Raw genomic sequence first — 11,050 nt, 5'->3', positions numbered from 1 at the left:
AATAGAAGGCTCCCAAATTGATTAACTGATCAATTATGATGGGTAATTGATTAAGGCTTAATACCAATCGATTGAGATTCAAAATAGAATAATCTTAACAGTCGATCTAGAGTTGGTAGCGCTCAACGGGTATGTCAGATACACCGTAATTGATTAGGATCTTCACCAATCGATTGGAAGCAACGAAAAAATAAGAAATAGCTATATTTCAAAGAGTTTAAAAGGGGATATTTTAATGCAATGAAAATAACTATTCCATTGCTATTCTCCTATGAAGCTCTCATCTTAAATCCTCAAGCAATATAAAGAAGAAGAATCAAGCAAATCACTTTCTAATCTTTTCTCTCTTCTTTTTCTTGCTGTATTCTTTTGTGAGTTTCTTCAAAGCTTTGTTGTGAAAGATTTTTCCACCTTTGGTTTTTTCTGAGAAAGAAAAGTTCATAGTGGAATATGCAACTACTGGTGTAGACCCTTGGATTAGTCACCTCAAGAATATGGAGACCAAGTAAATCAAGTTGTTAGCATTCTAGGGTTCTAGACTTTAAGTATCCACTGCAAAGAAGAAATCAAAGCGAGCTATTCCCCCCCCCCCCCCCCCCCCTTTTGCTCTATATGTCCTAACACTAGTGGAGCTAGGTAGTGGAAAACCTAGCTGAGAACTAGGCAATGAAAGTCCTAGAGAGGCTAGACAGTGGAAGACTTAGTTGAGAACTAGGTAATAGATATCCTAGCTGGACTAGACAAGGGAAGACCTAGTTAGGAACTAGACAATGGAAGTCCTAGAGGGGCTAAGCAAGGGAAAAATCAAAGTGGATCATGGAGGACTGAATACTTGGCATGAGATAGTAAGTCCAAGTGACACTTGGCACAAGATGAAAAGTCCAAGTGGGTCAAAAGTTGATCGGACACTTGGCAATGAAGCCTAGTAGGTTAAGGTTAACTTAATGTTATGCAACGGGGTTTCCTGATGAGTCACATATGACTTGAGGGTTGGGCAAAGGAACCCTAAACTCAGGTTCAGAGTTTAGGATTGGGCAATACATTAGTGTGATTGATTGACCCAAAATAATCGATTAGTGTAATTGATTAAAAGTTATTTTCACGAAGCAAAGAAGGGTGATGAATTGATTAGGACAATTGATTTAGCATAGGTCAATTGATTAGGGTAATCAATTGAAGGTGTCATCATGAGAAAATAGAAGGAGCCATAATCGATTAGGGCAATTGATTCCAGCATCACCAATAGGGCAATCGATTGGATGGTTCTCGTGAGGAAACAAAAAGGTGATGAATTGATTATTGGGAGATTGTTAGTATAATCATCCTTGAGTCAAGGTTAACCAGTTTTACTAAGTTCAAGTGGGTTCGAGCTTTAGTTTCGATGTTTGAACAATATTTTTTGAAAATATCTGAAAGAGGTCAAGTAGATCAAGATTGACCGGATACCTGACGATATGTGAGAGGAAAGTCAAGTAAGTCATGGAGGACTGGATACTTAACTGTAAAGTCCTAACTAGAGGGTTAGGTAAGGTAAAGTCCTAACTGGAGGTTAGATAAGGCAAAGTCCTAACTCGAGGGTTAGGCAAGAGTAAAGTCCTAATTGGATGTTAGGCAAGGTAAAGTCCAAGTGGGTCAATGAAGACTATGTGTTGACAAAGAAAAGTCCTAACTGTAGTTAGGAAAAAGGAAGTTCAAGTGGTTAAGAAGGATTGCACGTTGGTAAAGGAAAGTCCTAATTGAGGTTAAACAAAGAAAAGTCTAAGTGGATCAAGTAGGATCGCATGTTGGAAAAAGAAAGACCTAACTGTGGTTAGGCAAAGGAAAGTCTAAGTGGGTCAAGGAGGACCACAGTTGGTGATTGAACGTCCAACAGGAAGTTGGTAAGGTCTAAATGGGTCAAATATTGACTGGACACTTGGTGGAGAAGACTCAACAGGTCATGGTTGATTGGATGTTGGGTAAGGAAAACCCTAGACTTAGATCTAGTGAGTTAGGGTTGGTAATTGATTAAATCAATCAATTAAGACAAGGGCAATCAATTAGGGCATGCTTGGATTGATTAAGCTGGTTACCAAATCGATTAGGGTGTAATAATCATGAGAGTACAAACAAGGGTTGAATCGATTGGTACAATCGATTCAACCATTTCTAATATATTGAGTCAATTGATTAGGCAGTGTTTTGTCGAGAGGACATGGAATTGATTGAGACAATAGATTAAGATTTTTTAATTGATTGGGTTAATCGATTAAGACCTTTTGCAAGAGAACAAAGAGTTTGGAAATTGATTGGGTAATCTATTAAGGCCTTCTGAATCAAATCAATTGGGATGGTTCACCAATCGATTAGGGTTCAAAAAAGAGTTGTTCTGCAGGTGCACAAAGGTTCAGATGACATGGCAATAGATTGGGAAAAAGCTAAATTGATTTGTTGAGTGAACCCTAGAAAAGGGTTTTCATGAAGGTTTGAAGGCAATGCTTACACTACTCTTCACCGCTAGTTCTTGGTAGATTCTGAGAAAAGTGATGCTGCATTTTCGAGTCTACAAGAGGCATTTCAAGTAACAAGAGATCAAGCGAGCAACGTTTTTTGTTTATATTATGTATTTATTTCTTTCTTTCATTCTATTCTTGTTATGAAATTGTACGAGTTTTCTCCACCTCTAGTATGTTTCCAAGGAGTATTTCATAGTAGATGAGATTGTGAGGAGAGTGGACCCTTGTATTAGTCACCTCAAGGAGGTGAATACCAAGTAAAATCCAAGTGTTAGTATTGGTGAGTCTTAGCTTCAAGGTATCTGCTGCAAATCATCATCGATGAAGTGAAAGAAGTTATTCACCCCCCCCTCTAGCTCTCGGAGTGTCCTAACATTGATTGGGCCAATCGATTCAGCATGGTCAAATGATTGAGATAATTGATTGGGAATGTTTTCTTACGGAAACAAAAGGCTTCAGAATCGATTCACTCAATCGATTGGGAAGCTATCAATCGATTGATATGACTCACCAATCAATTGGTCGAGAAAAAAAGAACTATTCTATAGCTTTGAATGGTCGAATCATACGTGGCAATTGATTGGGAGGTGTTTTACAACCCGAGAGAACCCCTAGAAAAGGGTGTTTTGATATTTTGAAGGCGTTTATTCTTGAGAAGTTAGAAGTGAAGTAATATTGTATTTCCAACCAATCAAGAGGTATTTTCAAGAAACAAGATAGCAAGCTAATCAAGATCTCATTGTGTAACGCCCGAAAATTCTCAAAATTATTTTTAGAAATATTCTATGAATTTCCTGGAATTTTAGAATATTTTTATGAAATTTTTAGAGTAGCGGAAGTAGCAAAAACAAATAGGAACGTAAAATAGCCTACGCGGGTATTGAACCCGAGACCTATTGGGTCCTATAACTTAATGTGAACTCTAGTAACCAAGAGAACCCAGCAGGGCCGTGCTGAAAGGAAAGGGAATCAATTATATTTATGTTTGAGTTGGGCGAATTAACCACTTAATATAAATAGGGAAGTTAAGTGGGAGATGTTAATTTCTTAGACGATAATTCCTCTCTCTCGAAACCCTCACACGCCGACCCCTTCTCCTCCCTCATCTCTCGGCACCAACCACAAGCAAACCTAGGGTTGCATCCCTAGGGTCATAAGGGCTCCTTCCGGCGACAATTCCGGCATGAGGGCGTTCCTCTCCGTGAGAAGAGCACGTAGACGCAAGAGGATCGTCGAGGGAATCGTCTCCACCGGAAAACTAGCGACTAGAATCGTAAGAAATCTAGCGCAGGAGGTAAGAAACCCCTCACCTGCAGTATAAGTAGCTTTCGTATGATTGTGTGCCTTTAAATTTGCTATATGCAGATTTTTGTCGACATACAGGGTGTATTTAACCCTCCTCACAGATTTAGGGATTAGTCGAGCATCTCTAGATGGGCCGGACATGTTTTCCCCCTTTAGTTGGAGGTTTTAGACATTGTCGGGTGTCTAGAGGTGATCTCCCTAATAGAGAGGAGAGATGACGTACACCAAGTGTTCGATAAAATAACCAGTATAGTTTTAGACAGTTTAACAGCTTAGTTAAATGCAACAGAAACATTTAAGATAGTATAGTTGTCTTGCTTCAGTCTTTACAGGACTAGATGTCCAATGGGTGGGCTCCCACAGTCGCCTCTAGGTTCAGACAACCTAGTTCTAGGTTCAGACAACCTAGTAAGAGCAAGACAAGCATTATTAGCTTATGTTCAGTATTTTACTTTTAGCAGTGGCACTGTACTGGATAAGATATCCATTGGGTTGGGCTCCCACAGTCGTCCCTAGGTTTAGATAACCTAGTAAACCCTACTAAATTCAGGACTTGCCAACCCGGGTCTAGTTAGGGATGCGCGCATAGCAAGTACAGTTGCCGGGCCCAAACAGCAACATGATTATTATTTTAACCTATTTATGAAAATAGTTTTCAAAACTTCACAAATAGTTATGTGAATTCAGTACAGCTCTAGCATTAGTTAGAATTAGCTCAGCTCAGTTTTTGTATCAGTTTAGTTTTCTATTGATACAATATGATAACTTATGTTAGCACTTGTTGCCATGACTAGTTTGTTTGTATGCCATGCTATGCTTTTACATGTTCAGTATATATTTCAAATAGCATGTTTTAAAAGCATGATTTCATCGTATGCATGTTTTTGTGAGGTAGATGGTTTCTTACTAAGCGTAAAGCTTACAGATACTTCTTTCCTTATACTGCAGATAAAGGTAGAGGAAAGATGGATTAGCGGAGGCTGGGGGACAATGCGATGAAGATGTGTGTGGAACAAGGAACTTGGAATAACGATGCTTGGGAACTAGCCCACTTAGAACATAGCATTTTTTTTATGTCATTGCTTTCCTGCACTTTAGTTGTTTAAGTGTTTTGAATTATGACAGTTATACATAGATGGTTAGTTGTCATGATATTAGATAGCACTCCATGAGTAATGTTATGCTTAGTAGTTATATTTTATGCTTATAGAGTTGTTGTATGTGATTTCGGCATGAATCAGTGCTGAAATCAGACTTCTGATATGAAATTAGGAACCCCGATCGATCAACCGATCGATTGGGGGTCTTCAATCGATCAGTTGATCGATTGGTGAACTGGTCCGCGAACAGTAAGCTCCTGGATCGATCAGCCGATCGATCCAGTCGCTTTCTGTCGCGAACAGGAAGCTGCCGGATCGATCAACCGATCGATCGAGGAATCGGGGAATTTGCTCCCGCGAACAGAGAGCTCTGGAATCGATCACTGGATCGATTGGCCAGCCTGGATCGATCAGCCGATCGATCCAGAATATTACCCCGAGCACAGTAGCAATCTGAATCGATCCATGGATCGATCCAACAGCTTACAATCGATTGAGTTGAATCTGAATCGATTGGGAAGCTGGGTTTCGACCAGGAACCCCTGTAATTCAGCTCCTTGACCATAAGGGATGTAGGATATGCCACGTATACCTTAGATTGCATCCCTTAGCACATGTAGTACCAAGAACTTGTATTAGCTTAGCAAGGTTTTAAATTGGTACAGTTTTCCACACCTAGACTTAGTAATGGTCATGGATATAGCTTAGCACAGCATAATGTGACGGTCCGGCCTTACAGCCTAGCCAGTAGAAGGCGGCGTCACACATTGTAAAGTGTTTACTTTCATTTTTGCTTGTGTATTTTGTTGTATTCTTGTGAGAACAAGTGTACGAGGCTTCTCCACCTTTGTAAAGATTCTGAGGCATTCATAGTGGAACTATGAGTATGAGGAGTGGACCATTGGATTAGTCACATTAAAAAGGTGGATACCAAGTAAATCGAGGTATTAGCATTGTTTCAAGTTTTCGTTACCATTCAAAATTGAAAAAGCGAAGTGAGTTATTCACCCTCCCTCTAGCTCATACATGTCCTAATAGAGTTTTCACTCAACCAACTTAATGTTGGATGCTGAGGATGTTGGACCCCGGTTGGCCAGCTAGAAGGAGAGGTTGAATAGCCTTGCACAAATTACAAAAGAAACCCTTCTTGAACAATTAACTTAAATAATGAACACTTGCAAAAAATAATTAAATGAATAGAAAAGAAAGAGACTCCGAAATTTTTATTTGGTTACAACAGAGGAGATTGTTAATCCAAGGAAATGAATCACACTACTTTCTCCTTCAGGTGGAGAAGCCTCTTTATAGCAACCTACGTGTTAGAGTGTATACTAAAAGTCTAGCTTTTGTAAACATTTATTTTGAAATAAAGAATCACATTGGTCAAAAATGTCTACATTTATATGTTAAGTGTAGTTGTTCAATTAATTTATATTGTAGATAACATGGTGTGTGGTGTCACACACAGAAGATCATGTTATCGGTTCTTTATAAATTATAAACAGTAGCTCATGACTAAGATGGATAGAAATAAACCATTGGAATAGTTGTAGTGTAATTTGGTATTAGTTTATCTTAACTATAAAATTACACTAGTACACTCTGAGTGTATTGAGCAGGACCATTTAAGGTAAGTTCTTTTTGTGCTGACTTAATAAAAGAACAAGACCTTAGTTATTATGGAAGTGTGTGCCCTTAATCCTAATATAATAACAAGCACATATATTTGATATTTATTTCTTTAATTTATCAATGGATGAGATTTAGTTCGATAAATCAATAAGCCCGATAAGTTGGGAAATGATATCACTTATAGTGTGTGTTGTTGATTATAGAAGGAAACTGTGTCCTAGTAATCTAGGTTGATAATGTCCCCAAGAGTAGCTCATAAGGATTGTCATGTTAAACCCTACAGGTGGACTTAGTCTGACATGACGATAAGGTTGAGTGGTACTACTCTTAGACTAAGACATTAATTAAAATGAGTTGTCAGTAACTCAATTAATTAGTGGGCATCCAACATCTTAAACACAGGGAGACTAACACACTCATGATAAGAAGGAGCCCAAAATGTAATTTAGGATTGGTGCGGTAGTTTAATAATAATTCTTTAGTGGTATGAATTATTATTGATGAAATTAAGTTGGGTGTTCGGGGCGAACACAGGAAACTTAATTTCATTGGAAGACCAAAACCAATTCCTCCTCTCAGTCACTATCGTAGTCTCTTATTTATAAAGTATTATACCCACCTATACCCACCTTTATACCCATCCTAAGGTGGCCGGCCAAGCCTTGCTTGGAGCCAAGCAAGGGGTCGGCCAAGTTAATCCTTGGATGAACCAAGTGGTGGCTGGCCCTAGCTTAAGTCCAAGCTTAGGTGGCCGGCCAAAATAAAATTAAAAGGATTTTATGTTTTAAAATTTTCTTATGTAGATTCCATGGTTTTAAAAGAGAGTTTAAAATTTAAATCTTTCCTTTTATAGCTTTCTACAAAAGATTAAGAAAAGATTTGATATCTTTTCTTATTTGTAGATTGAAAGGAAGATTTTAATTTTGATAAAACTTGCCTTTTTTGTAACCATATTTATGATTTAAAAAGAGAGTTTAAAATTAAATATTTCCTTTTATAAGTTTCTATAAAAGATTTTTTATAAATATTTGATATCTTTCCTTATTTGTAGATTGTAAGGAGATTTTAATTTTAAAGATAACTTTCCTTTTTTGGAAATCATTCACATATTTTAATAGAGAAATTTTAATTTATAAAATTTCTTTTATAACCAACCATGAAGGAAAAAATTATTAGAGAAATTTTTATTTTAAAATTTCCGGAAAAAAATTAGGAAGTTTTAATTTTGTGTTAAAACTTTCCTTGCTTAGGAGCTATGAGGTGGTCGGCCACTTGATTCATGAAAAGGAAATTGTTTTTTAATTAATTAAATTTTTCTTTTCATGGCAAAGTAATAAGGAAGTTTTTATTTAAATTTTCCTTATTTGCCAAGACCAAGGATTATAAAAGAGGAGGTAAGGGTGCCTTCATGGCTAACATCTCTATTATATTTTCCTCCCTCTCTTCCTTGGTGGTGGCTGGCCCTAGAGCTTCTTCTTATCCTCTTCTCTTCTTCCTTAGTCGTCGGTTTTCATCCCTCTCTTGGAGCACTTGTTGGTGGTCGGTTCTAGCTAGGAGAAGAAGGGGAGAAAGGAGGCTTTGTTTCTTGCATCCCTTGGAGCTTGGTGGTGGTGGTCGAACCTCTACATCCTTGGAGGAGTCTTGGTGGCCGAAACTTGGTGAGGAAGAAGAAGGGCTTGGGTGGTTCTCATCTCGGTAGATCGTTGCCCACACAACGTCCGAGATAAGAAGAGGAATACGGTAGAAGATCAAGAGGTCATTGCATACAAAGAAAGGTATAACTAGTAATTATTTTTCGCATCATACTAGTTTTTTCTTTGTATGAATTCCAAACACAAGAGGCATATGATTCTAGAGTTTTGAATTTGAGATTCAAGTTTGTGTTTTTTTTGTTTTTCGAATTTGTGATTCGATTGTTCTTTTTGGTTAAACCTAGAGTTATATAAGGAAATTAAATATTAGATTTCCTTAAAAGGCTTTGTCTAGGCGGTGGTGAATGATCTCATACCCAAGAAGGAAATTAATATTTAATTGAATTTATAACATAGGTGGATTTGGATCTATAATGTTAAGCATCGTTTGCGATCCAAATCTAAACCATTAAGAACAGATAAGTTAAATTTGGAATCAATAATGTTAAGTTCCGTTTGGGATTCCTTATTTAATTTCTAAAGAACACAATAGGTTGTTTAGGAAAGGTTCGACACTTGTACCAAATTTTTATACAGTGGAGCCGGTACGATCTTCCTAGGACCAACCAACACTACGCACAAAAATGAAGAAGTTAAACAAAGTGGAAAGCATATACAAGTGTTGCTTAGTAATTCTTGTTGTTGTTTAGCTTCTGGAGCAAGGATGTATTTATAGCCTTGGTCGGGCGCCTGGAAGGGAATAAAACTTTATCTCCTTCGTAACGGTCAACATCCATGTTGACCGTGGATAAAAAGAGGTTCCGAGCGCCCGAAATCGCTCCGGGCACCTGGAATCGCTCCGAGCGCCTAGACTAGTCGGACATCCAGAATGGGTCCGGGCGCTCGAACTGGTCCGAGCGCCCGGACTGGTCCGAGCACCTAGAATGGGTCCGGGCTCTCTGCTCCAGTGCTGCCCGCCTCGGTCTGGGTCTTTCGCTCCTACTCTGCTCGCTTGGTTGATTTCGACCAACTGAAATAAGGCTCACCCGAATCCAATTTCGGCCTTCTCCTCGAGCAAGCTTCCGCTTCGACATCTCATCCCTCGAACTTCGTGCACATTCTTCTCATCCATCGGTGTACTCATCCGCTGCTCTTCTATCCCTCGAATGCACTGAGTCCGTCAGCTCCCTTCCCGTGTCATTCTTCTCGCTAGCCGCGTCTTCCGCTTGAATTCCTGTGCTCCTAAGCTCCTGCACAGTTAGACATAGGGATCAAAAACCAACAGGCACTACAACAAAAACCCTCATAGACATCGATTTTCCACCAGTGTCTATTACATTTTCGACCGATGTCTATGAAGCCGATGTAAAAGGACTGCCATTTTAGACATCGGGTTAAAACTGGTGTAGTATCACTTAACGACATCGGTGTTCGAATCAGTTATTAACCGGTGTAGTATCACTTAACGACACCGTTTCATCAACGGTGTAAAACCGATGTAATATTATATGTTAATAACACCAGTTTTGGCAGCGGTATACGACCGATGTAATATTAGTTAATAACACCGGTTTTGCAGCAGTGGAAAATCGATGTAATATCATTATTTTTTAACAGCACAAATTTGATTTCCGAAACCGACAGTAACAAAAAAAAATACACAAATTAAATAAATATTCTTCATTCAACAGTATCCATAAAATACACAAATATTCACAAATTACATAAATAATCTTCTTACAATAGTATCCATAAAATACACAAACATTCTTTTTACATCAAAAGCTAATAGATATCAGAATCAAGGTAGAACATTCTTTTAACAACACATCAAGGTAGAACCGCACTTCAAATGTAATCTAGCATGCATTCAGCCCACTCGAACCGCACTTCATCAATTTCAACTCTGGAGTACTTGAGATTTGTAAACTGTAAAAATACATAAATAATATATTAGTAAATCAAGACCAAAAATCATAGTTGAAAAAGCAGTAAGAGCACCAGGTAACAAGATGAGTAATTGGAATGCTTAAAAAGAGAAACATTCATCAATTATCTCAACCACAAATAAATAGAAAGAAGAATCATAGATGTAAGATACTGATATAGTCCAACACCGGCACAAATTCAAAGAAGAAATTACCTATCTTTGTAAGCTGAAGCCAAATTTGCATGGGCTTCAGGCATAGTTGGTATGATATTCACAGCACGTATATAATCCTGAATTGCTTCAGTAACTCTACCAATCTCCTTAAATGTGTTCCCTCTATTGACAAGACCATCAGCAGCAGTCTGCGAAGAACTTCATTGTAACAGGCTATCGCTTCTGCATAATTTCCCTAGTGTAATACAAGAGAACTATCAATTTCCAACTAGGGGCAAAGACAGCAAAGAAGATGATAGACAAATTATATGACTTTCTTCCATTAAATGAGGCAATATGTAGTCACTCTCAAACTAGCAATGAAAAAGGCAGATATAGTACTCTACCTGTTGCTTGTATATAATAGCCAAGTTGTTGAAGGGCGCAGATATCCCTGTTGTAACTGCTAAAGTTGCCTTATAGAATGATGCAGCAACACTCATCATGTTGCTGCATGAAGAGAAGTTTCATTAAGGAACAAAAATAAACTATCCGCACAGTTGTCATCAAACATTTCTAAAGCTTACCAATCCATGTATATGTTGCCAAGGCTTGACAATGCTTGTGGATGGTTAGGTTGTAAAGCAAAGCATGACTTGGGAAAAATTATTAAAATGAAGTTATTCAACAAGGAAAAAAAACTTAAGAGAATAAAAATATCCAAATTAAAAAGTCACCCTATAATGTCCAGCGTCTTTGAGAGCATTCCCCTTTTAATGTGCAAGAAAGTCGATCATTAACTAA

The 11,050-nt window shown here is 38.0% G+C and overlaps 1 long non-coding RNA gene across 1 annotated transcript; it reads right to left on the bottom strand.

Annotated features, from left to right (window-relative positions):
• Window positions 1-10,036: 10,036 nt before the first annotated feature.
• On the bottom strand, window positions 10,037-10,713 carry LOC122025771. The gene is made up of 3 exons (XR_006123828.1): window positions 10,654-10,713; window positions 10,307-10,502; window positions 10,037-10,092 (listed from the first exon to the last, which is right to left on the bottom strand). It is a non-coding gene; the product is annotated as an uncharacterized LOC122025771 (long non-coding RNA).
• Between the last annotated feature and the right edge of the window lie 337 nt (window positions 10,714-11,050).

This window comes from Zingiber officinale, chromosome 9B (genome assembly GCF_018446385.1).
Source record: "Zingiber officinale cultivar Zhangliang chromosome 9B, Zo_v1.1, whole genome shotgun sequence".
NCBI classification, from domain to species: Eukaryota; Viridiplantae; Streptophyta; class Magnoliopsida; order Zingiberales; family Zingiberaceae; genus Zingiber; species Zingiber officinale.
Note: the sequence above shows the minus strand (reverse complement) of the source record. Positions and strands in the feature narration are given on the sequence as shown.